This window comes from Girardinichthys multiradiatus, chromosome 13 (genome assembly GCF_021462225.1).
Source record: "Girardinichthys multiradiatus isolate DD_20200921_A chromosome 13, DD_fGirMul_XY1, whole genome shotgun sequence".
Taxonomy (NCBI): Eukaryota; Metazoa; Chordata; class Actinopteri; order Cyprinodontiformes; family Goodeidae; genus Girardinichthys; species Girardinichthys multiradiatus.
In genome coordinates this window covers 12,425,247-12,452,113 of record NC_061806.1, presented here as the reverse complement: position 1 = coordinate 12,452,113, position 26,867 = coordinate 12,425,247, and the positions used below count along the sequence as shown (strand labels likewise).

The 26,867-nt window shown below is 40.5% G+C and overlaps 1 long non-coding RNA gene across 1 annotated transcript; it reads right to left on the bottom strand.

The window, feature by feature from the left end:
- Positions 1-809: 809 nt before the first annotated feature.
- On the bottom strand, positions 810-5,585 carry LOC124879336. The gene is made up of 2 exons (XR_007041005.1): positions 2,285-5,585; positions 810-2,046 (listed from the first exon to the last, which is right to left on the bottom strand). It is a non-coding gene; the product is annotated as an uncharacterized LOC124879336 (long non-coding RNA).
- Between the last annotated feature and the right edge of the window lie 21,282 nt (positions 5,586-26,867).

Sequence of the window (26,867 nt, the reverse complement as noted above, 5' to 3'; positions counted from 1 at the left end):
TCATTACCATTGACTTGCCTTTTTCAACTGTCTCAGAATGACGCACCACTTTGACATGCCCGCTTGTCATCCAGAGAGGTTGTGCACAATAAGGCCCTTTGTGCATCTTGTGTGCGTTTGGCCTTAACTGACTTGGATCTTTGCTAGTGATGGAAGAGTTTAAAAACCAATGGGAAGTTCCCCTCCACCGTGCAGTTAAACAGAAAATCTGACGACTAAGCGCTGATTTGCATACACAACAAGTACGTTTTCTCCATGCCTGTGACTCATCCACAGGCAGTCTGTCCCCTCTGTGTTTCGTGTGGATGTGGTAGACAGTACAGGTGGCCATCCCGCCATATCACCCACCTACTGCTGTCCGGCCCTTATACAACAGCACCAACAAAATGAGCTATTTTTAAGTTGCAAGTAGACATACAGTAATACTTCCTCATGTTTCTCTTTGATTCCTACTTGTTTATGGTAATACAAAAAAGTTGCCCTGCTTCCTCCTTTAACAACATTTTGAAATAAAAGAAACCCTATACTTCAATAAAAACAATTACCTGTAATTTAATCGATTGGAAGTCATTCTTTTTACTTTATTTTGCAGTTTCTGTATGTCTCAAGAATTTGGACATTCTTATTCTACATTAAAAAAAGTTTTCATCTTTCTTCTGTTCTTCCCTTACTTTTTCTAGGACACATTCCTTTCTCTTCTTCCTGAAATCAAAGAGTATCATAACAATGCAAAGACAAACAGATCATCATCAAAGTCAACTAAAAGATGACAGGCAGAGAGCAGCAAAAGAAAGGAGACAGAAAATGAAGCAGAAATGGTTTCGTTGAAGTTCTTGCTCGTATTCCAGAAGGACTCGTGAGAGAATATGGCACAAGAGGGACAAGTGGAATCAGATACGGACAAGTGGACGAGGTGTGGTCGGGCCAGCGACGCCACGCCCCAGGAATTCCCCCAAAAATTAATCATGACGACTCTGACGCAGCAGGTCATACGGTTGCCATGTCACACTGAGGCATGCAAACGCATAGACACACACTGAAAGTTGCAGGCTGTACACACTGAAGTACAGGAGTACCACTGCAGGACACTGAGATGCTGCAGAGACAAATCGAGAGCACAGACAGACACACGGAAACTCGCTCGCAACACACACACTCCAGTCTGCCAGCCTCGCAGCAGCTGCACTCTGAAACATTGTTCATTTTTTGTGGGCATTGTCTAAAAGCCAGAGAAGGGAGACGGAGCAGGGAATGGGAAACGCAGAAGTCTTCAACAGAGCTTTACAGTCTTCGTTTAAACGTCTATGGAGGACGCCAGAGCACACTTTGGACATCCAGCTTTTTGGGGCATGGGACATCTCCCGAATAAGGACCCGTACAGAGAAACATGGCGAAGGAAATACTTTATGAGACAAAAGAGCAAACATCGCATTTCTCTCCATCCTGGAGTTTGGATTTCAGAGGGTCACTGAGATAGTTTTTTTTCTTTTTTTTTTTGCAAAAAACAGCGACGATTGCAGATGTAACTGAAAAGGGTCTGGGGAAGAAACATAATGCTTTGCGATGATTAGGTTAGATTGTGGACGAGGGGGGTGAGGAGGTAGGAAATCGGTGGATGAAAAGTATGTTCATTGGAAGAGGGGATACAACAATAGTATTACATGAACATTTTACCCTAAAACTTCTTTCAGCGAAGACAGAGCGACGATTTAATGCCCGTCTCTCCTCGACCTGCTTCGTATTTTCCTTCAATGTGTCGCTCCATCTCATTCATTTGCATCTGCAGCACACATGCAAACAACATATACTGGCTAAGGTTCTCAAAAGTACACATACAGCCCCCCTTGTAAACCCCCACCCTCATTCCCCTGTGGCTGGCGCATCCTCCAGGGCACGCCAGGTCAGTTGGCGCAGGTTGTTGTCCTCTGGTAGCCTGGAGAGAGTCGCCCTTAGCTCGGGCACGATGGCAGAGATGGTTCTGAAACTCTGCTGCTCCAGACAAGCACCAGACGCGCTGACCTACATCTGCCTCAGAAGAGAGAGAGACTGAGAAATGAGGAGAGAGATGAGGGGGGAGGGGAGGGGGGAGAGAAGGCATGAGAGGATGGGTAGGAATGATGGGGAGATGGTTGAGCAGGCAAACTGGCTGGGATGCTTCGTTGCACATTTATTGAAAGAAAAAAAGACAGGATGTGAAGGGAGAGGATTAAATAAAAATTCTTGCCGGATAAAATTTATAACTAACCCTCTTTTCATTTAAAGAGCGATTGCATTTTGTCCTCACCTTTTGCTAATCTGTATCCTCGCCTCACTTCTACCCTTTTGCCTTCCCCTGCTCCTGGCTCATCCTGCCTTCGTCTGTCAGTTCAGTTTGATTTCCATCTCACACCATCCGAAATGTCTCTCAATGTGGAAGGATTAGTCCGTCTCTGGCTGTCTTCTTATCAGTCTGCTCTGGCTTTCGGCAACAGGGGGAGATGAGGAGGAGGCGGGGGAGGAGGAAGAGGAGAGGGTGTGTGTTTGTAGAGGAAAGGTTTTGGCATCTCTCACAGCTTAGTTGTGTCTGCAGATGCTCTACGCGGTGGTTTTCTATCACCATTTAGTTAGCTATAGATGCATAGGTTTTACTGTTTGAGATGTCCTTGAAGGCATGAACTGATTGTGCCTGTGTTCCCCAAAGCCTGTACTGGATCATTTCTCTCGAGTGCCTGAATTGATACTAAACATGGATCAATACTAATAGAGAAACAAATACATCAGCCTAATGTTCCTGTGGCTCCCCTGAGACATTCTGTGGTATTGGAACACTGTCTCTAAAGAAACATGATGTATTCATCCTGAGGTGAACATCTACTCCTTCTGTGAAGGTTGGAGAACAAAGACAGTTGATCAGAACCTACAATAAAATTCAGCTGGGTCTGTGTCTTTGATCCAATAAGATACTGTCTGAAGACAGTCCAGGTATTTAAAGCTCTGGATTAGATTCCCTTCTAAAACCTTTTGTTGCTTACAGAGATTTTGGTCCTTAAAAGCACTATTCAGCTGTTGCATATATGTTAGCTGAACATCTATAATGTGAATCTCCCGTTCAATCACATCCCAAAAGTGCTTTGTTGGAATGGATCTGGTGATTGCAGAGGCCATTATAGAACAAAGAACCCATTTTTATGTTACCAGTTCGAGATGATTTGAGCTTTATGACATGGTGCATTCACCTGCTGGTTGTAGTCGTTAGAAGATAGGTACACTGTGGTCATTAAGGAATGGATATGATCAGCAACAATACTTGGGTAAGATGTGGCATTTAAACAGTGCTTATTTGATAATCAGGGGTCCAAAGTGTGTGGACAGGAGTTTAACCTGGTTTGGTTGTCTACTTCTTTAGCCATTCTCCTTTAATGATGGACTTGTTATGCATTCAACAAAGGAATTCTGCATTCCTGGGTTGTAATGAAAGGTTATTTCAACTACTGTTGTCTTCTTTGTCTTGTTTTCTGGCAACCTCAGCTAACGCAGCTCCTCTGGCACCAACAACCATCTCAAATTCACTTAAATCACATTTCTTCCCCTTTCTGATGCTCTGTGTACAGTTTTACCTAATAACCAGTGTGTGTATTTCTGGATGTGTCTCTGACCTTTTTGTCTTTTAAACTGTCCATTGTAAATTGCAGTTACATAAATAAACTAAACAAAACTGCAAGAACCCTTAAATATATTTTTTTTCCAGAATTCACCCATACTGATCAAGTATACGAGACAAACTAGGAGGCTTGTTCAAATATCTTGTGTTCACTGTCTCTCACACAGTATTTTTGATTATGGTACAGGACATTAAACTAAGTTTCTGGATAGTCAAGATAGTTAGCACTTTGTAAACCATGGCTTTGATTTTAGTACCCATATTTAATAATAATTTAATAAATGGTTAGGTGGGTCAGAGAAGGATCCAAGTGCTGATAAGGAGTTCTTTAATAAAGAAAACAGAAAATGTACAAGTGGTGTGGCGCAAGAGGAACATGGCACACTGTATGAGTAGAGAACAGGCAGACTAACAGAAAAATGTGGTACATGCCAGATGAACTGAGAAATCTAGCTATCAAAAATCACAATCAGTGAGCTAACATACTCTGGGAAGTGTGGCGAACGACATGGAATGTAGATGTGTGCAGCTGAGGCAGAAGAAGAGCAGGGAGACTAACATGAATGGAACTCAACTAAGATACAAAGAAACTACCAAACCAAGGAGAAAAGTCTAACGGAGATATAAGAAAAACAAAAACAAATGTTATATGAACAGAACATGAGAATAAACTAAGAATCTAAACATAAAGAAATTAACTAATATAGCAACACATTTAAAGACTATAATGAACAGAGATAAATATACAGGATAAGGAAAGACCTAATAGAATATAATAAACAACAAGAAATGATGAGAACACAAACACAAATGCAAACCATAACCTAACACCTATGCACCATAACAAAATGTGGATTACAATTCTGCACTGTGAAAAATGCAGGTATAGCATTGAGTCTGAGCATCAGTAAATTCTCATCTTAAATGATTCGGTTTGGTATCAGGGAGAAAAAAAAATCAAATCAGCATATCAGAATGAAAATAAAGCAAGTATAAGACCATTCCCTCAATTCAAATATGTTGTCATAAACTACATGTGAATGTTATGTTCTTTTAGCTTTTTATTTATAGCTCTGACTGATTTTCAGTATTGACAAGTGGCAACCAGTACAACTGACTGCAGTGACCTCAAGGAGAATAAGAGAAGAAGGAAAGTATCAGAAGCTCTTGTCTTGGCTTCAGTGGTTCTTAGCTTGCAAGAATCTTTTTAAATTTTCCCCACAAGGAAAAGAGCTCTTCACAACTAAAAGATTTGAAGGTTTCAGCACCACTCCAGGATTTTTTGCAAAACTATCACAGACTCTAACTTAAAGGAAAAGTAAATGCTTCTCTCAAATCAGAAAAAATAGGGCAACCATAAATATAAATGCTTTCTAATGCATGTATGTTTGTTTATAGGTGTTGAGCCTAAAAGACAACTAAAATTAGGAGGTCAAGTCTAATAGTCAGTGCATGTCCAGGAGTCTAGACCTCCTTCCCATTGCCACTGAGGAGGGAACTTATCAGGTCCAGATGCAAAGAAAAGTGGGTCACCACACTGAACATGTGCCAGACCCTATACCTCCCCCTTTAAGTAGGGAGACCCAATGCTTATACTAGCCTGTGTATTTACACTTGCCAAGTCATACCCCCTCCCATAATTCCCAAAATAGCAGAGAGCAGACTCAGAAGGAGAGCAAGTTTATTTGCTTCCATCTGGTTTTTATCTTAAATCTGTCTTTACATCCCAGGCTCCATGCTCAGCTCCCCTGTAGTAAATCTTACAGTTTTACTATATCTATAGGAGAGGTGTGCACCACCTTTCAAGCTTTTTCTCTTAAGGTCCATCTACTTCGAAATACTAACCGTTAATCATGTAAAACTATCAGTGTATCGCAAATTATAACCATCAGTAGTCGAGGAGGTTTGATCCTCAGATCTTTTCAATAGGGGCTTTAAAGGCCAATACTACCACAAACTTGAGTGTACTTTATTTTGATTTTATGTAATAGAGCAATGTCATACATATTTATGAAGTGGATAGCATACTGTTGCATGATAATAAAGATATTTTAAAAACGTAAGTTTGAAAATTGTGGATATGCATATGTAGTCTGCCTCCTTTGCCTCATTGTCCACCAGTGTATAATTTAGCCTCAATATATATGCAGCTGTTTTGTGAAGGTCTTTTAGGCTTGTTATAGAACATTACTGAACAAACAGCACCATAAAGACCAAAGACAACATCAGACAGGTTAGAGAGAAAGTTGTGGGGGGCTTTGAAGAAGGTTCACGTTACAAACAATCTCCTGAGCTTTTAATATAGCAAAGGGCACTATTCAATCCATCATCTGAAATAGCGACGAGTTTAGCACAATTGCAAAGCTACCAAGACATAGCCAACCACCTAAACTGACAGTCCAGGCAAGGAGAGCATTAATCACAGAAGCAGCCAATAGAACCACGGTAACTCTGGAGGAGCTGGAATGATAAACAACTCAGGTGGGTGTATCTGTTGGCAGGAAAATTACTTTTTTGTGCACTCCACAGATCTGACTTATATTGAACAGTGGCAAAAAGAAAGTTATTGTTGAAAAAAAGCCATGGGAAATATTGAAAAGTTGTAGGCAATACCTCAGACATGTGAAAGAAGGTGCTCTCTGGAGACAAAAACTGAGATTTTTTGAAAGTAGGCTTGAACCCATCATCCCCATCCTGAGACATGGTGATGGCAGCATCATGATCTGGGAATACTTATCATGCAGAGGGAGATGGAAGTTGGCCAAAGTCGACTGGATGATGAATGGAGCTAAATACAGGATAATCTCGGATGAAACCTTGTTTGAAGCTGCTTAGGAGTAGAGAGTGGGCTGGTGGTCCATCTTCCAGCAATAAAACAATGCTATACATATAGCCAATGGTGCCAAAAAAAAAGTATTGATGAAGCATGTTCATGTGTTAAAATGACCTAGTCAATCTGCAGACTGAAGTCCAATTGAGAAGACTAATAGAGAAATCTAATCTGACACAACCAAAAGAACTTGCATCAGTTGCAACAAAATGTACTTAAAAGTATTTACTCAGTTAAATGTTAAAAATATATCCTTCCACTTTACAACTATGCATCATGTAGAGTCAATTTATTGCTTAAAATCCCAATAAAATGCATTGAAGTTTGAAGCTTTAATGTAAGTGTAAATGTAAAGGTGGAAAATTTAGAGAGGAATGTACACAGGAATCTGTCACAGGGGAAAAGTGTTTTTAGAGAAACTCTAGACTGTCTTTAGAGAGCTAACGGTGTGCTGTTAACCTCAGTATCCCATCAGAAATGCTCAAAGCTTGGGGCAGATTACTATTTATAAGCAGATATGTATTTTAGACTAGGCCAACTCTCTCAAAGGTCTCATACAGTTTTCAAAGTGCTTGCCCAAAGTGCCCTCCTTCTGAGAAAAAAAAACAAAAAACGACAGCATGCAAACCCGGTCAAAATCCGTGACACTTTTTTCTTTCATCCTGTTGCCTTCAGCTTTTTTCCTCGGCTTAACACTTTAACTGTAGTGACAAACAATGCTGCTGAAAGCAGAATGTAAAAACAGCAGTATCTAGATGAATCCAGTAAATGTAAACCCTCGGAAGCACACAAACACAACCCACCAGGCTGGACGTGAAGGCTTAAAATGATTAGACTGGACAGCGAGTGTCAGGCCATGGGGTAAATCAGCTGTGCTATGATGCATGATCCATCGGCTGTCTGAGGAGGCCTGTGTCTGTGCTCATGTCATATAAGTGGCCTGTGTTCTTGCTAGGCCCAAGGTGTATTGCACTGATTAGCGTCTGAGGATTGGTCACGTTTCAAATCAGAAATGTGGCAGCAACACTCCTAACAGGGGCACTCTTATTTGGCCAGACAGTTGTTTACTTAGTCTGACCTCTAAATTCGAATCAGTTTTGTGAGTCTCTCAGACTCACTGAGAAAAGCAGATGTAGTTGGTGCACAGAAAGGAGTAGCAGTGACATATAAGACTGCTCTCTCATCTGTATTCAACCTAAAACTGGATGAGTAGTATCTGGTAACGTACCGATGTTTACATTATAATGTGCAAAGATACACGTAATCTTTTTTTCACTGTTTCATATCAGATTGAGCTTTTTCTGTTTTAGTTCAATTATGATTAACCAAATTATTTCTGTTTGCCAATGGCCAGAATACTTAGGAAGAGATGGTTTGCTGGAATTTTGGGCCATACCTTCTGACAGAACTGACATAAGTGTATTAGGTTTGTAGGCCACCCTTTTCAGCTCTGCCCACATATTTTCCACAGAACTGAGGATCAGAACATTGTGATGGCCACTCCAAAATATTGACTTTTATGTGCTTAAGCCACTTTGTAACTGATTTGGTTTTACACTTAGGGTTATTGCCCATTTGGAAGACACACTGTGCACAAGCTTTAACTTTCTGGCTGATTAATTCCACATAATGCTCTTTCCTCACAATGTGATCTGTTTTGTGAAGTGCACCAGTTCCTCCTGCAGTAAAACACTCCCGCAGCATTATGCTACCTCCTACAGACCTCACATTTGGGACAGTGTTCTTATGGTTTTAAACTTTCACCTTTTTTCTCCACATGTAATAGGGCAAACACTTGTGTGCATTTGCCAACTGTAATCCTGCTCTTCGAGTTGCTTTTGGAATCATGGCCTCTTTCTTGCGGAGGGGCCTTTTAGCCCATGTTGGTACAGGACCTATTTTCATACTTATCTTACTGTATGTGTGACTGGAACCAAAAAGTTACAATAGAAATTGTCATAAAAGAGGTTGCAACACATAGAGATGCATCAAGAAGCATCTAAAGATGCATCAAACTGAACATAATCTTTGAATAGAATCTTGAGGTCATCCAAGATTCACAGCTTTCATGCTGATTGTTCACAAATACTCCAAACAACATCACTAAAAAAATGTATTCCTTTAATCTGATGAGCCAGACAGTTTAAATCTGTCTATCAATGTCATAAGTAAACTTCAAGCAATCAAAACAAAAAAGCACTGTAAGCACCAGTTAATGTTGACCCGGTCTGACTTAGGAAAAAGAAATATAGTATCATAATGATCCATAGTTCTCAGGGGATTCCACAAATAGAACGCATCCAGAGGAGGAGGTGGAGGTGGAGGAGGAAGAGGAGGAATAGACAGGGTGAGGAGGGTTCAGACAAGAAAAAGGCTTGTCTGTGTTTGTCACCCACATAGTGTATGTGCATGTTCATTTCTCTGCAGTTGTACTTTACACTTGCTGAATGCTTCTAAGCGTCAGACTCTTCTCTGTGGGCTCTTTGTTGCTTTTTTAGCCCAGGCAGTCTTATCTAACTAGATCTCCTGAGACAACCGGAGACAGAGTGTGGATGGTGTGAAGCTGAAAAGCAGGAGACTGCAGAACTTGTGAGGGTAGTGGAAGAACAAAAGTCATATGAACCATGCAGCTACTCAGTGCAAATACCTCTCTTTTATTAAGTCATACAGTTTATATTAGCCATAAAATGCTGTTTTACATTTTTTGTTTTCGTGTTGTTCTGTGGAGTTCTTACTGCAACCTAACATACACAAAAGTGAATTTCCAAATAGGTTGATTATTTTTCCTCATGCAAACTGCAGCAAAACGTTTTTGAACTATAGTTTACTAGAAAATATAGCCAAATTTGTCCAAAATGCATGAGCTCTCCAAGCTAAACAGTCGGTTTGGACCAGTCAACAGTAAGCTAACACTGAATACCACTCTCCTCTACAAACATTTACACCAAAGAGTCAGGTTTTTCCCAATCCTTTTTATGAGGTCGAGCATGAGCAGCTAACGAATGCAGGCATGACAACTGCCACGCCTGTAGAAAGCTTTGAATGAAAAAAAGTTACAATTTATTCCAAATTTGCATGAGTAAAACTGTAGTCATCCTTTAGAAGCATCTAGGTTTATGGCTATGTTCAAACATGTAGACAATCTGTTGTCAAATATAGATTAGAAAGTGTTGAGGCTGTGTTCAAGTCTTTCATTAAATATCCATTGGTATCGTGTCTTAGAATAATCAAGTAGAAATAAAAGTCAGATCATGCCAAGATTTAGAGATGTATCACTGAAAAAAATCGTATGTCAGCTTCCCATAGGTTGTCCCTCAGGGTACTTTAACTCTGCAAGTCATCTGAAAGGTCACCCAAGGCCTTATTACATTATATATTACTTCATAGGAACCTGACCGTATCATAGTCCTTAAATGTTCTCCTGATCAATATTTTTCAAGCCTCCTGAAGATCTTATATATTTTATCTTTGGATTTGGCTGCAGTTTCTGTTCTCTCTCTGTACATAAGCATGCAATGTCTTCTGTAGAGCACTGGAGTCCTAAAACCATGTAAGGGATACATGCATGGCTACTCTGGAGGAGCTGCAGAGATCCACAGCTCAAGTGGGAGAATTTGTTATGGGACAACTAACCACTGTGCACTCCACAAATGTGGCCATAAGACGTCCTGTTTGCAGTGTGCCATAAGCCATGTTGGGGACATTGTAAACATGAGGAAAAAGATTGTCCTGTCAGATGAGACTCAAACGGAACTATTTGACCTACATGCAAAATGTTATATGAGATGTAAAACTAACACCACTGATCAGCATGAACACACCTTCCCCAAGATGAAACATGGTGGTGGCAGCATGATGTTGTTGCTTTTAGACAGCAAGGACAGAAAAGCTGGTAAAATGGAAGGAGCTGAATGCAGAGGAATCCTTGAAGAAAACGATTTAGGGTCCATAAGATATTTAAGAAATCCTAAGGAGTATGAATACTGTTGCAAGGCACTATACATGTATGTATGTATGTGTGTGTGTGTGTGTGTGTGTGTGTGTGTGTGTGTTTGTGTGTTTGTGTGTGTCCTGTATGTATGTGCGCTGTGAAGATCGCGAGGGTGCAGCATACAGCCATCACATGCGCACAGCCCCAAATATCTGCCCATGACCCCACCTCCATGCCCTGAGATGTTTGTTCATTTATGTTAATGCCACACTACTGTGCCACACTGTTGCCCCGGCATCACATTACTGGAGCGTGATGTTCCCTGCTCCGGGGCCAAAACTCCCTGACTCTCATTCTATGTCTGTGTGTGTTTCCTCCAAATCTGTTTGCAAACTGCTGAGCACAAGACAGGGAGTGGGTTCACACTGGATTAGCTCTGAGTTGGCTAAACACCAGATAGCAGAGATAACGGTGTTTGTGTGTGTTTGCTCTGGAGGAGAAGGAGGGGTGGGCAGCTGATATCAGCAGGAATAGAGGAAAACAATGATAAGGCTTTCTCAGCATCTGCAAATACTAAATGCTTATGACGGTTAGATGTTAACGAACAACAAGCGTGTTTATTGACCTTTAAAGTGAAATCTTGTTTAGAGTAAAACAAAGGTGAGAAGGAGGAAAGATAAAGGAAGATGGGATCTTTCAACTGGAAATAGATCAGATTTCCCAGATTCTTGTACTCCCACCAGCTGAAGCCAGACCGTGTGGGAGGACACTGTCATCTTCACTTTCCCTCCTCTGCTTCCTTCCTCCCCAGTATTAAACTCATAAAAATCAGACTCCATCCCATCATTTCGTGGGAGGAGAAGGTGAATCCATAAAGGATTTGCCTGTGTCTCTGACATCGATTGATGTCGATGTGTTTAACTCACAAATGGTTCCATAAAACGTTCGCCAGCACAGGCTTTATGCAGAGCACTAGGCGAATCTTGTTATGGACCTCCATTGATGTTGCTCGTTTTACGTGAGAAATGAGACACTAATCCCCTTGATGTGTGCCAAGAGGGAGACGAGGTGAGAGGTGTGGACCTCCTGTCTGTCACCTAAACTGAAGACAAACACAGCTGCCTCTGCTTCGCCCTGCAGCCAAGCCTGGATAAAGAAATGAAAACAGATCTCCTGTAAAGCCTTTTAGCAGGAAAGGAAAACGTAAAACAGAACTAGAGGATCACGAACATCCTTATTGACATGTAAGTCGTGGTATGGAATTTATGGCACTACTTAAAAGAAAACACACATATAACATCACTAAAAGGATTGGCAGCCTCATACCTACAAATATGGAAATCTGCCTCATGGTATAGAAAAACAGGTAAATGTAGTCTCGGAAAAACAGAGAACCAGTATCCTAAAGAATGTTTTAACTGGAACAAAACCACATTTTGAGACAGGACCAATGCAAGATTTTCTGGTTCAGGAAAGCACCAACAATGGGGCAAATAGTGAAGTCATCTAGATCATTCATGATCTTATTTGGCTAGCAGTAATTCCCCTGCATTTAATCCTGTTTATCACATTTATTATTTCTTCTCTTTGTATTTGTCTTTTTGACAGTTTCTGTCCAATTTTAACCTGAATTTTGGCAAACAAAATAAAAAAAAGGAACTAAGCAGGTCTTGTAAAGAAGATTTTTTTTGTTCCAGATACTGATCAGGGTTATATAAGCTTAGACGTATGCCTGATCCTATTTGAAATTGAATAAAGTCGATGCTGTGTTTATGCTGCACGGTTCTGCAGTTGTTGGCACTATTGACTTGCTGCAAGATGCTCCTAGGTTCAAATTCCAGCCACGGCCTATCTGCTGAGTTTGAACGCTATCCCTGTGTATTTGTGGGTTCTCTCCTCAAACTCTGGCTTGTTACCACAATCCAAAAACATTAATGTTGGGTTTAATTAGTTACTCCATACTGCCTGTTACGACCCAGCTCAGCCACGGAACAGGGAAAGTAACATTAAACCAGATGTACGTTGTTTTTAAAGTAAAAGCAGTTTATTGTTCCGTCAGTTTCAGGTTTTGACCAAAACGGGAACAAAAGGAGGGTACTAGAACTCACACAAATCTGTTGAGGTTTACCTACATATCTCTAATAAATAAAAAACATCAGATGAAACCAGAATGGTCTCCAATACAACAAAGTTGGAGTTTACCTGAAACTAATATTTCCAAAAGAATTATTAACCAAAAGGACTTTCAGTCCTTGATAAAAACTTGACTTCCCAAAGCGAGACTCCTGAGCCTGTCTTCAGAAGCTCACAAATGCCTGTAAAGGTACACAAGAGAGGTTTTTAAATAAACTCTTAGTTGCAACCTAGTCATGGTAATACCAAATAGATAGAGCTAACCAACTTTTTAACAAAAACACCAGAGTCATAGTCAAACATTTTCACTAGACACCCAACAAAGAGGTAAACTGCTCAAATTAAATCACAGCCGCCCTCAGTGACAGGCGAGATGAGTTTAAATAGGAGGGTCTCTTCTGTGATTGGAGGAGCAGGAGATGAACAGTCCAATCAGGTTCCAGAAGAATGTCCATCAGGAGGATTTAGGAAAACTTGGCCAATTCCAGACATGTAGCTGCACAGCTGGGCCAGCAAATCCTCAACCTGCAACCACACAGTCTTATGCAAATCAAATGGCCTCAGGCTGTAACACTGCTCTAAGGTGTGGGTGTGGACGAGGATGGTTAGTTGTCCTATTTCTCTGATTGACTGGGGACTTGTTCATGGTTATCCTATGTGACACCCAATGACTGGACATAGTGATCAGCCACCCCACAACCTTGCATGGATTTAGAGAGTATTGTGGATGGATGGAGGATGGATGGATGGATGGATGGACGAATGGACGGACGGACAGATGGTGAGATGGACGGACGGTGAGATGGACGGACGGACGGACGGATGGTGAGATGGACGGACGGACGGACGGACGGACAGTGAGATGGATGGGTGGACAGACGGTGAGATGGATGGATGGATGGATGGATGGATGGACGGACGGACGGATGGTGAGATGGACGGATGGATGGACGGTGAGATGGATGGATGGATGGATGGATGGATGGATGGATGGAATTGTTTTTAAAAGCTTGAATTATGCCCCAACTTGACTTTCTGCAGCACTAATATGCTCCTCCAACATAGGTTTACAATCTTAAGAAAGCTACAATAATGTTCTAGCAGTTCATTACATAAAACAAACATCGCTGTATAAGTTGTTTCTAAAGATATTTCAACCTGGAAAGACTCACAAAATGGAGAAACAACAAGAAGACGGTTAAAGAGTTTATTAATGAAAGATTATTTCTTTGGCACTCAGACCCCTGAGGAAGACGTGAACGCTGAGGATGACATGAGTTTGAATAAACATCTTATGATTATGATTAGGTACATCTTCCCCCCTGGGATCCGATCCTGGTGGTGGCGTAGGCCTTGGTATATTGGAAGGAGTTGGGAGCCTATGGTGGAGAAGGAGTGGAGGAGGGTCGAAGAAGAGCGGTGTCTTCCATGCAGAAAGTCTTTAAAAGTGATGCCCTGGGAGATGATTGGCCGAGGAGTGCAGACCTGCTGTTGATTGGAGAAGCCAGTGAGGAGTGATTGGACGAGACGGGGTGGTGAGTCTTCCATGTTGAGTTTTCCTTTAAACTCCATATCTAAAAATATCTTTTTTGTAAAGCAGCTTGCTGAAGTTAGCTTGTGTCCTTGTCTTTTTTTTTTTACATGTCCTGTCTGGCAGAGTAGCACATGATATATATATAAATATAAACTTTGTTAGAAAAAGTTTGGCATTATTTCAATTGCAATGGACACAGAGAGAGGTGGGGCACAAAGTTAAAAGGGATAGAAGGAGATAAGATTAGAGGAGAAAAAGAAAGATGAAGAGAACACAAGATAACCCTTGTCTGCTTCTACACCTGCAGAAAGAGAGAAGGAAAGAAAAAAAAACACAGGGACAAACAACAAACATCTACTGTATATAACAACAATAACATTATTAAAAAGTACAAGGAGCTAATTAATACAAGATGTATTTAGTGACAACCGCAGCTCAATATAGAGTATGGGTAAATGATAAATGGCTTGTACTTGTATAGTGCTTTTTTAAGTCCCCAGAGACCCCAAAGCGCTTTACACTACAATCAGTCATCCATCCATTCATAAACACATTCATACATTGATATTCATAAGCTACATTGTAGACACAGCTGCCCTGGGGCAGACTGACAGAAGTGAGGCTGCCATACAATCAGGGCCACCAAGCCCTCTGACTACCATCAGCAGGCAAGGCATGTGAAGTGTCTTGCACAAGGACACAACAAATGAGACAGACAGAGCGGGGGTTCAAACCCAGAAACCCAGACCCTAGACTATGCCACAACTGCACCAGGACATGGGCCACCTAAACTGACTGGAAAAAGAGAGCAAAGATCAGAGACACAGGCCTGAACCTCATGGTAACTCTAGAGGAGCTGCAGAGAATCTAATCTGGTCGTGGACTCCACAAACCACTGTTGAAAGAAAGGCAAATAAAGTCTAATTTAAAGTTTCCCCCAAAGCAATGTAGGGGACACCTTACACATGTGGAACATGGTGCTTTGTCAGATGGGATCAAAATGGAGCTTTTTGGCAAAGCATGGCAACATTTGTGCACACAAACAAGAAACTGGACTTTGGCTCCACTTTGCTCTTAATGTACAGACCTTTCAAATATAAATGTATAGGTTTGGTGGCAAATAAAACAAGATTTATTTTAGTAAATATGTAGATATACAGTGTTAGTACAAAACAAGAAGATAAGGTTGATGGCGAAGAAGAAGAAAGAAGGAAAAAGACAAGAAAAAGAAGGAAAAAAATAAGTAAAAGAGCTGAGAGCAAAATGAATGGAGGGCAATCCGGAAGAAAACCTGTTACTTGTGACTGAGCTGAAGGTCCAACTTCCAGCAGAACAACAACCCTAAACATACCAGAGCCAAAAAGTGTAGCCAGAGCTACAGAGGTTTGGATTATCTATATATTTTTTTACTTTTTAAGGAAAACATCATGAATACTTTTGCAAGACAGTAATTCCAAATCTATCCTTGAATAAAGTCCACCAAAAGTGAAGATGCATATTCTAGCAATCATTCATAGGAGTCATTAAAAATAGAGATTATTCCAAATTTGTCATTTAAACTTTGAGAAGCAACGACACTAATCAGAAAAAAGAGTTTTTAATCTTTAATAAAGAGAGCAGTACTGGATTTCAAGGGTAACCGAATGCATTCTATATGTCTTTGTCACCTTCAGACACACACACACACACACACACACACACACACACACACACACACAAATAGATGTAGCAAACACTCATCTTTATGTGTAAGAGGGTGGAAAGAAAGACCTCAAGTCTGCACCAAATCCCTAAAAGCTGTCATTGACTTCAAACGTAGTGAATTCTTCACAGTGAGCGCTTCTCCTTGTGACAGCGTTTTCTGTCTTTATCCTTCCACGGGGCTCCTATTTGATTCGGCCTCTGAAGTCCACAACGCTGCTCCTGATGCTAATCCAAAAAAAAAAAAAAATTGTACTAAAAGCGTCTTTTTTTTTAATACTAACTGTCTAATACTAGAAGTTTAATGACGGTTCTTACATTAACCAACAGATTTGAATACAAGTTGAAGATGAATTTGCCATAAGGAGAAACTGTGTGTAAAGTACAGTTTGCATCACTCTACAGACTGATCACTTACCAGTTTAAACAGTGCATTAATTTTCATGAATGCATGTGTAATTTATGAGTGGTGTGGGACTGCGTGGAACTATCAGTGTCAGGGTGACGTGTGTGGGGCGATAATCTATTCTGTGACCCAAATTTATGTGTTGAAAGACTCCAAAACCGCACCCTCCAAGCCCTCCCATCCGATTTCACAGCTCATCACTGTCAGCGCCATATCATACAGTATGTGCATCTGCGAAGGGAGCGGGGTTGATAAAAGAAGCGCATTATCCATCTTATCCAGAGGAGATGTTTTGAAAGGAACTCTGTTATTAATAAATGCATGAGAGCCAACAGAAAAGAGAACATTCTGCAGCTTTGACAAAATAAAAAGAAAGGAGGTTTGGAGGGGGGGTAAGAAACAGTCCTTGTTAGCATTCTCTCAGACGCTGCATGAGCTAGGAGCTACATTCTCAATGAGAGACGTATTATCTATGGTCAGCTCTCCTATCTATTATTCTCAGCCTTGTGAGAAATACTGGTGGCGAGATCAACAGTAGTCACTTATGATATATCCTGGAGCAACTGCATGCTATTCATGTGCAAAAAGAAAGCTTAATAACTGCAGCTACAGATAGTGGAGGGGGCTGCAAAGTTGGCAAAAGCTTATGGAGGCACAAGGCTTTGATTTTTTTTATTCAGCGCCAATACGGATTCAACACAAACTAGATTATGAAGAGAAAAAAAAAGGGTATCTTTTATGTATAATTCAATAGCAGGTAATGCTGGGTATTATGCAGTGAAGCGTTTTAATAAAATGGAATTTTATTTGTCCTTTAGGGGGAATATTTTTTTATCATCTAGATTCATGTACAGCTGACTTTAAAGACAACAACCAACTTCAGAAGCTTATTGCTTTATTGAAAATTCCCAATCTGCAGGACACACTGAGGCACATATAAGCATCTGCTGGTGACGGCAGATTGAGGACTCATGTGTGAAATGTTAATAAATTCAATGGAGGGGAGGGGGGCTTGCTTTGTGCTGATCTGTAATATGACAAAATACCTTAACTTTGATCCCCAGTGCGTGTTGAAAGCTAGCAAATACACGGGTGGCATTTCAAATGCAAATTCTCCATTGTGTGTGGGGGCTTTTGAGATAATATGTTAACACAATGGAGTTTGTGAGTGGACAGGGACATCTGAAATGTGATGCTGACCAACATACCTGTTTTGCCATGTTGAACACATCATGCTCTCAAAAAAAAAATGCAGCAATATGTCTATAACCCATTTGTTGAATCAGGGAAAAACCTGAATCAGCATGATCATTATTTGGGGACTGCTATTAAGATGGTAACCAATCCTGTATAATAATGCTAATGCTCCTTACCATCCTCTTTCTTGAGGATGACAACGGAGGTAAAGGTAAAGGAATGAGATGTTCTTCTGTCTTTCTTATTTTTTAAAGTAGGTAAGAAAATTAGTTGGCTTAGTCATATCAAATCCATACCCCAGGGAAGTTCCTAAATTATTAATTAATAGAAACTTTACCTTGATTAAACATATTTTAGTCCAAGATGCAAATCAAACAGTAAGGCGTTACTTTTTTATTAGTCAACCCACATTGACAGCATTTGGTTGCCATCTCCTGCTTTATTGCATGGCTTTCCATCAATCCTTAACAAATTTGTTCGATTCAAAAGGCATCACCTGTAATAAAACTACCCACACCCAGGTGCGGCAGTCTGCACTGTCTTGATGCACTTTAATTCAATTCAATTCAAAAATACTTTATTAATCCCAAAGGGAAATTAGATGTTGTTGTAGCTCATTATGAGGGATCACTATGACAGATCCAGGATGCAATTAGAGGTATCATGAGTTGGACCACTGATGATTTTCAAATATTTCCTAAAATAGGATTTTTCCACCACAGAACTACTCAAAATTACTCAAGCTAAAGGTTGGATCTTTTATGATTTTTGATACTGCAATGAAACATGGCTTTATTTTAAGACTTTTTGCAAATCTGGGGTGTCAATTAATTTGTTTGTCTTCTAAAGATGTCCGGTAATCATTATTTTGTAAAAAGCTTGATTGCTATTAGACATGCTAAAAATGTGAATGAAAAATAGATGAAAAGCTGGTTCGTGTCCTCCTCTGGCTGTTTTTTGTGCCATTTTTTTAAAGCTGCATTTTTAAATCTGGTTCTATGGAGATGCATTCCGCTTTGAGTGTTGTCCTGGCAGGCAGGGAATATTTAACAAGCCAAATAGCCTTCCATCTTTTTTTTTTTTTTTCGTTTGCTTTTTAGGTACTTGGCTGCTGTCTGTTGCTATGCAACTACATCATCCAAATTGTCAGGTTCAGGGCCACATACCCCTCCTTTTCCTCTTTATTCAAGAAAAAAGACAGCACAGGAGAATCTACTTTGTAGATGTAGTTGCACAGAGCAGAATCACCCTCAGGATTTCTTATTTAAATAAATCTCTTTATTTCAGCTCTCATTAAATATTGGATTTAGTATCTTCCTTGGCTGGTTATGTTTTTATCCAGCTCACCTGAGTTCAGCACATAACTGGTTTACTCTGCATTCACTTATTCAAACCTTGCCTTTTTCCGTTCTGCTTACTTTAAAAATCATTGTTTCTACTCGTCTTTGTTTTAGGCTCTCTCTCCCTCTCTCACTCACACACATGCACACACACACACATCCCTGTTTCTACCCGTTTTCATACTGTATGTCTCTGAGGCAGACTGTCTCCGTAATTGGGTTATTCGTCTCCTCACCGGTCTAATGCACTGAGACACACTTGTGGACACACACTCGCACACACATGCACGCACACACGCTTTCATGTTTTTGTGCAAATTGTTGCTGAGGCAGGAGAAGTGCAGCCGTGCATGCTCTTTATTTGGGCCCTGTAAAGGAATGAAAGACCCGTGTTTTTATTGGATTCAGACACGGATATATATGAGACAACATGAACATTTACAGAAAAGCCCTGAGTGTATTCCATCATGATAAACTCTCATAAAACAAAACCTTGAGCTCTGCCAAACAAATAAACCTAGCAGATCTGACACACTATCGTGACTATATGGTGTAAACATTTTCTAACATACTTTCAGCCAACTTTAGCTGCAATTACAACTGCACATATTTTGGAGTATGTCTCTAACGGCTTTGCACATCTTGGGGATTCTTATTTGCAAAACAACTCAACCTAAACCAGATTGAATGGAGAAGGTGTGTGAATAGCTATTTTCAAGTCTTGCAACAGATTCTCAATTTGCTTAGGGCTGACCTTTGGCTGGGCCATTCTAACACAAATTTAATAAATGATTCAAACAATTTATGACTAATACACAGAGATCCACACTAGGGCGGGGTATTGTGGCTAATTTTCTAAATCGATTTGATTTTGATTCATAAGGTTCTGAATCAATTATTTGCAATTCCATTTGATTCAATTAAATTCATTATGGTCTTAAATAATTAAAATGGCTCAACTGAGTTACAAAATTCAATTCAATTCAGTTTTATTTATATAGCGCCAATTCACAACACATGTTGTCTCAAAGCACTTCACAACAGTCAGGTACATACATTCCAATTAATCCTAACCATTGAACAGTGCAGTCGGAGTTAGCTTTTTATTCAAATTGGATAAAACGTTTTTCTATCTAAGGAAACCCAGCAGATTGCATCCAGTCAGTGACTTGCAGCATTCCCTCCTCCCGGATGAGCATGTAGAGACAGTGGACAGTGACTGGCGTTGACTTTGCAGCAATCCCTCATACTCAGCATACATGTAGTGACAGCGGAGAGGAAAAACTCCGTTTTAACGGGAAGAAACCTCCAGCAGAACCAGGCTCAGTGTGAGCGGCCATCTGCCACGACCGACTGGGGGTTTGAGAGAACAGAGCAGAGACACAAAAAGAACACAGAAGCACTGATCCAGGAGTACTTTATATGGGAAGGAAAAGTAAATGTTGATGGATGTAGCTCCTTTAGTCGTTTCACCTAGAAAGAAAGAACAGATAAACTCTGAGCCAGTTTTCAAGGTTAGAGTCTGAAAGAGAGCACATAGAGTTTGTTACAGTTAAGCTCAGTCAATCGCCATGTCTAGGAGAGACAAAGGGTTAAACACTAAAAGACAGGGCTATGTGGATCATCGGTAGAGGGTGAGCATTAAGTTGTTGCCAGCAGAAGCTCGGATGATTCCCCTCTCCAGAAAGGTGTCACAGGTAGACACAGAGCCAGGCCAGGTGTAGCTTCTAGGAAGAGAATAGAGAGAACAAGGTTAAAAGCTGAAATAACAGCAAATAATGCAAAATTGGAGAGTAGTGTGAGAATGTAGTGAAGAGGGTGAAAGTGGTCGTTATGTCCTCCAGCAGCCTAAGCCTATAGCAGCATAACTACACAGATAGTTTCAGTTCAGATTATTTAGTTAAACGACGCTTATTTACAACAATGTCGTCTCAAGGAACCCCACAAAGGGTCCCACTGATGGTCATTGTTATACTAAAAACCACAAGGACTGGGATACCTCTCTCTGTCAGACTGATTATAACCATTGGAAAAGAGAAGGGGTCATACAGGTAGCAGAAATGGACGGTGTGTTTGCACCTCAACCATAACTGAGCCGGTTTAGGCAAAACCTGACTCCGCCTTTCTCCAACCAACAGGGAGGGAGGAAGGCTCCCTCCCTGATAAACTAAGCCACTCGAACTATAAGCTTTATCAAAAAGGAAAGTTTTAAGCCTAGCCTTAAAAGTAGACAGGGTGTCTGCCTCACGGACTAAAACTGGGAGCTGGTTCCACAGGAGAGGAGCCTGATAACTAAAGGATCTGCCTCCCATTCTACTTCTAGAGACTCTAGGAACCACCAGTAAACCTGCAGTCTTAGAACGAAGTGCTCTGTTAGGAACATATGGAACAATCAGATCTCTGATGTATGATGGGGCTAGATCATTAAGGGCTTTATATGTGAGAAGGAGAATTTTAAATTCTATTCTAAATTTAACAGGGAGCCAATGAAGGGAAGCTAAAATAGGAGAAATATAATCTCTCTTTTTAATTTTCATCAAAACTCTTGCTGCAGCATTCTGAATCAGCTGAAGGCTTTTAACTGCATTTTGTGGACATCCTGATAGTAAAGAATTACAATAGTCCAGCCTTGAAGTAACAAATGCATGGACTAGTTTTTCAGCGTCAATCCTGGACAGGATATTTCTAATTTTGGCAATGTTCCAGAGGTGAAAGAAGGAAATCCTAGAAACCTGTTTAATATAGGATTTAAAGGACATGTCCTGGTCAAAAATAACACCAAGGTTTTGTACTTTATTACCGGAGGTCAATTTAATGCCATCCAGGTTAAGTGATTGACTAAGCAGTTTCTTTTTTAAAGACTCCGGTCCAAAGACGACAACTTCTGTCTTGTCTGAATTTAGAAGCAAAAAATGTAATGTCATCCAAGTTTTTATATCTTCAAGACATGCTTGTAGTCTATCTAACTGGTTGGGCTCATCAGGATTTATGGATAAGTAAAGCTGAGTATCATCAGCGTAACAGTGAAAATTTATCCCATGCTGCCTAATAATTTGACTTATTGGAAGCATATATATAGTAAAGAGAATTGGCCCAAGTACTGAACCCTGTGGTACTCCACAATTAACCCTGGAGTTTAAAGATGATTTATCATTTACATGAACAAACTGGAATCTGTCAGACAGATAAGATTTAAACCAGCCTAGCGCTGTTCCCCTGATCCCTACAGCATATTCCAGCCTTTTTAAGAGAATATTATGGTCAACTGTATCAAATGCAGCACTGAGATCTAACAGAACCAGAACAGACACAAGTCCATTATCTGAGGCCATAAGAATATCATTAGTGACTTTCAGCAGAGCTGTTTCAGTGCTATGATGAGCTCTGAAACCTGACTGAAACTCTTCAAACAGGTTATTGCTGTGTAAATGCTCACACATTTGATTAGCAACTATTTTCTCAAGAATTTTAGATAAAAACGGAAGATTGGATATAGGTCTGTAATCTATTAAATCATCTTGATCAAGCGAAGGTTTCTTAAATAAAGGTTTAATTACAGCTAACTTAAAAGCCTGTGGTACATATCCATTTACTAAAGATAGATTAATCATATCCAAAATGGGGCTGGTAATCAGAGGGAACACTTCCTTAAATAATTTGGCTGGGATTGGGTCTAACATACAAGTTGAAAGTTCAGATGAAGCTAATATTTCTGATAACTCAGGAAGCTTCACAGGATCAAAACAGTCCAAACACAAATCAGGTTCTGCAGTTATTATTAATGTTGTCTCACTTGCTGAGAATGAAGTAATCATCTTCGGGAGTATGTCAAAGATTTTCTTTTTAATAGAATCAATTTTATTTATGAAGAATCCCATAAAGTCATGGCTGCTAAGAGCTAAGGGAATGGATGGCTCAACAGAGCTTTGACTCTGTGTAAGTTTAGCAACTGTACTAAAGAGAAACCTAGGATTATTCTTGTTCTCTGCTATTAATGATGAGAAATAAGCTGTTCTAGCTTGGTGAAGTGTCTTTTTATATAACAGTAGGCTATTTTTCCAGATTAAGTAGGAATCCTCTAGGTGTATAGAGCGCCATTTTCTCTCCAATTTTCGAACATTGTGCTTTAAAGTATGCAGCTCTGAATTAAACCAAGGAGCTAGCCTCCTATGAATGATTACCTTCTTTTTCAAGGGGGCTGCATTGTCTAATGCGTCACGCAATGATGAAGAAACACTATGAACAAAATAATCAATTAGTGAAGGGGCAGAAACAGAATTATTGCCCTCCATTGTGCTTTTCAGTGATAATGAGGAAATTAAAAGTGGAACAGATTCTTTAAAGGTTGTTACAGCATTGCCTGATAATGATCTACTATAGTGAAATTTTCTTTCAGGTGTGGAGTACTCGGTTGAATTAAACTCAAAGGTCATTAAGAAATGGTCAGACAGGACAGGGTTATGAGAGAATATTGTTACGTCTTTACACTCAATGCCATATGTCAGCACAAGGTCCAGAGAATAAAGACAAAGGTGGGTAGGTTTGTTAATGTTTTGAACAAACCCAATTGAGTCTAAGATAGCATTAAACGCTATATTTATCACTTTCATCGTCAACATGAATGTTAAAATCCCCCACTATAATAACGTTATCTGTATTTAACATTAATAGAAATTTACTTTATTTTTTATCTTCACCGTAAACAAAACATAAAACAGAAAGTCCAGACTTGCAAATTGGACAACTTAAAATTGAATTTTGTCCATGGTTCTTTACTATTGGTGAGTAGACTGTCCCAAGGAGAGACTCCAAGGTGCTGGATTTCTTAGGCTTCTTGGGCAAAGTTGCTTCACCCATCTCCTGAGCTCCTTCATCGATATCAATACCCTCAGTATTTTGGTGTTGAAAAAGACGGGAAAAAACCCCAGAAATAAATAGACTGAAAATCATTTATAAACTCTAAAATTAGATAATATTTCTTACAATCCAATATAGAATCTTTTAATTGTCAATGAAAACATAATTATTATTTAATACTTTTTTTTTCTAAATACTTACATCACACACAGCAGTGGCAGCCTCAGTCTGCAGTCTGAAGAAGGTGTCATCTTGCTCTTCAGCAGACAGGAATGAAAGGGCCTTAAAGCGAGGATCCAGTGCTGATGCTGCATACAATGTGCCTTTCTGTGCATCATATCTTCAAGACATTTCACAAATCATTTTAGTTATAATGGTATGAGTGAGGATAAACCTTGTGTTTCTACAGATGCAACAGCATACATACAAACAAAAAGTTGCATGACAAATCACTAATACACAAAAAAAAAAAATGTTTTTTTGGAATTCATGATAGAACCTATTTAAAATTTTGATTACCACTGAATACTGCAAACACAGAGAGAGAGAGAGAGAGAGAGAGGGAGCTTAGCATACCTTGTCTGCAAGTTATTCTTTACTGCAGCCTTGAAGTCCCTCACCAGGGTGGAGTCTTGTAGGCTGGGGGAAAAGACATGCTGGAGCAGGCTTAGAAGTGGAGCAATGGCAGATAGAGTTGGTTGCTTGTCCTCAGACAATACCACTGTAGCTTTTTTAATTGGTTGCAAAACCCGCACCAAATCTTCGGCAATTGTTACATCCTCCTCTGTTAAGGTGCACAGATCTTTTTCATTCCTGCGCATGTCTTGTGAAAGGAGAGTGGCAGAGATGGCTGACTGTTGCTCTAAAAAGCGCTCCAGCATGTCCAGCGCACTGTTTCACCTAGTCACAACGTCTACTCTTAGCTTGTGCGCTGGCTGTTGAAGTAGCTTCTGTTTATCTTTTTTTGTTTGCCGTCATATTTCGGTGGAAAAACGTTGCTATGCGCCTCACACGGGCAAGCAGACGTGACACAGCTGGGATCTTTAGACCTGCTTGTGAGGCCAAATTCAGTGTGTGTGCAAAGCAGCCAACGTGCATTAGCTGCATTTTCTCCACCGCATGAACCATATTTGCAGCGTTGTCCGTAACAACTGCTGGGTCTTTGCTGGTCAACCCCCATTTCTGAATGGATCCCATCAACATATTCGCTATATTACTAGCTGTGCGGCTTGTGTGAACCTCGGTGGTCTCTAGCACATGAGAGATGAGGCACCACTCATTGTCAATATAGTGATAAGTCACAGTCATGTACGACTTCGTTGACAGTGATGTTCATGTGTCACACGTTATGCCAACTCTTTCTGCTGATTCTATTTACCTTAAGATGTCGTCTTTTACACGTGTGTACATCATGGGGATGACCGTTTCAGTCAGATGTTTACGTTGCACCATAACATAGTGTGGTTCGAGCTCATGAAGGAGTCGTTTGAAGCCTTAATGTTCCACTACCGAGTACAGCCGTAAATCTTTACAAACAAAATCTGCGATGGCCTCTGTTATCTTAATGGCCCACGGAGAATTGGCTGGTAACGCTAGCGAGTTTCTAAGTTTCTTTTGTTTTACCACAGAAGGCTTGTTGTCATTTTCATGCCTTATGAATTAATATTGCTTAATTTAAATGGAATCGATCCGAAATCGATTAAATCGATTTTTTTACCCAGCCCTAATCCACAGCTCTGGAGGAGCTCTGGAGGAGGTGTGGGTTTCTGCTGCTCTTCTTGTAGCACCTCTAGAGTTACCATGGGACTTTTGGTTGATTCTTTAATTTATGTAATATGTTTCTGGGTGTAATGTGGCAAAATGGGAAAAAGCTCAGGGGATGTGAATACTTTTTCAATGCACTTTATGGACAGCTGCACAAATAGGCGGGATGTAATGATGAAAGGGCACCGCTTCCAAGGTTTGGGAAAAAGGGCATGCAACCCCTCCCAACCTTCCATCCCAACTTTCTTCTTCTCTTTGTGTCGCTCTCCCTTAAATTTCCTTCCCAGTGCGGTGACCCTGTTTTAATGTGAGCTGAAAAGGTCACTCTGGTTCTGTCCACTGTCTCAGAAAGGCCCTCCTGGCCCTGTATGCATGGCTGCGCTTAAGTGTAATACCTTCAGACACCAGGGTTTACACCATTGACACGTCTATACTAACACACACACTCACACATGTTAAAAAGAAGGAAGGAAAAGACAAAAGCATACTTGAGTGGGTGTCACAGCTGCCAACTCGTGGGCTTCTACCCTATTTAAAATACCCTGACTAAGTAAACTGTTTGACAGACCATCCTTAGCTGATAAGAGAGAAAAAACAAAATAGAGCAACACAGCTGAGCAAAGATCTGATGTGGGATGAGAAAAATAAATAAAGGAATAAGATATAGAAGATGAAGAAATCCCACCAAGAACGTGATGGATGGCAGCATACTGTAACAGGGAGGTGGTCATGTTCAACCCATTAGGCATGTATGAAATTCCCAACAACTACTGCAGATTTGGAGGCTGTTTTAAATTCATACCAGCAGGACGCTTTGCTCCTGATCTGAGGAAACGATGCCAGCAGCATGGATGCCCGCGGGTTTCTGCTCCTCTCACATTTGTGGCGTGTTTACATGGATTTACTGTTTGCCACTGCGTCAACATTTTTCATTATGCATCATAGTCCGTTCATGAAATCCTGGACCGCCTGCTTGGATTCCCCACAGTCGCCTGTTGCGACAGAATGCACATGTCACGTCTGGGTCCTGTGGCGTTGATGGTGGTTGTACGGTGTGTTGGGGGCATTAGTATGTATTAGCTAGCAGATGGGCGTTAGTCGTCCCCTGTTGCTCCCTGTAATGATGAACCATGTTCCTGTTTATCAGACAGGACACACTCAACTCGCCCCTCATCTGCTTTTGTCTCACCCATCTCTCTCTTCCATCTGTCTTTATCTCAAACTGCAACTCTCTTGATCCGTCCCTCTGACAAGCATTGTCCCAAGGGAATCTGTCCATCTTTACCTTCAAACACAATTATTGTACATGTGTCTGCATGTGGAACATTTCTGTTGCATGACAGCCTTGTATGGAGCACTCACGGGAAAAGCCAGGGCTGCACCAACAACATGATGTGGTGCATTAATTATCGCATGCTCTTGATGTGTAGTGCCAATATCTCTCCCCTAAGGTAAATGGGAAAGTCTGTACAGTTGTGCTACACAGATGGTTAACTTGATAGAAGAATTACAATGAAGACACCTATGAAAGCTT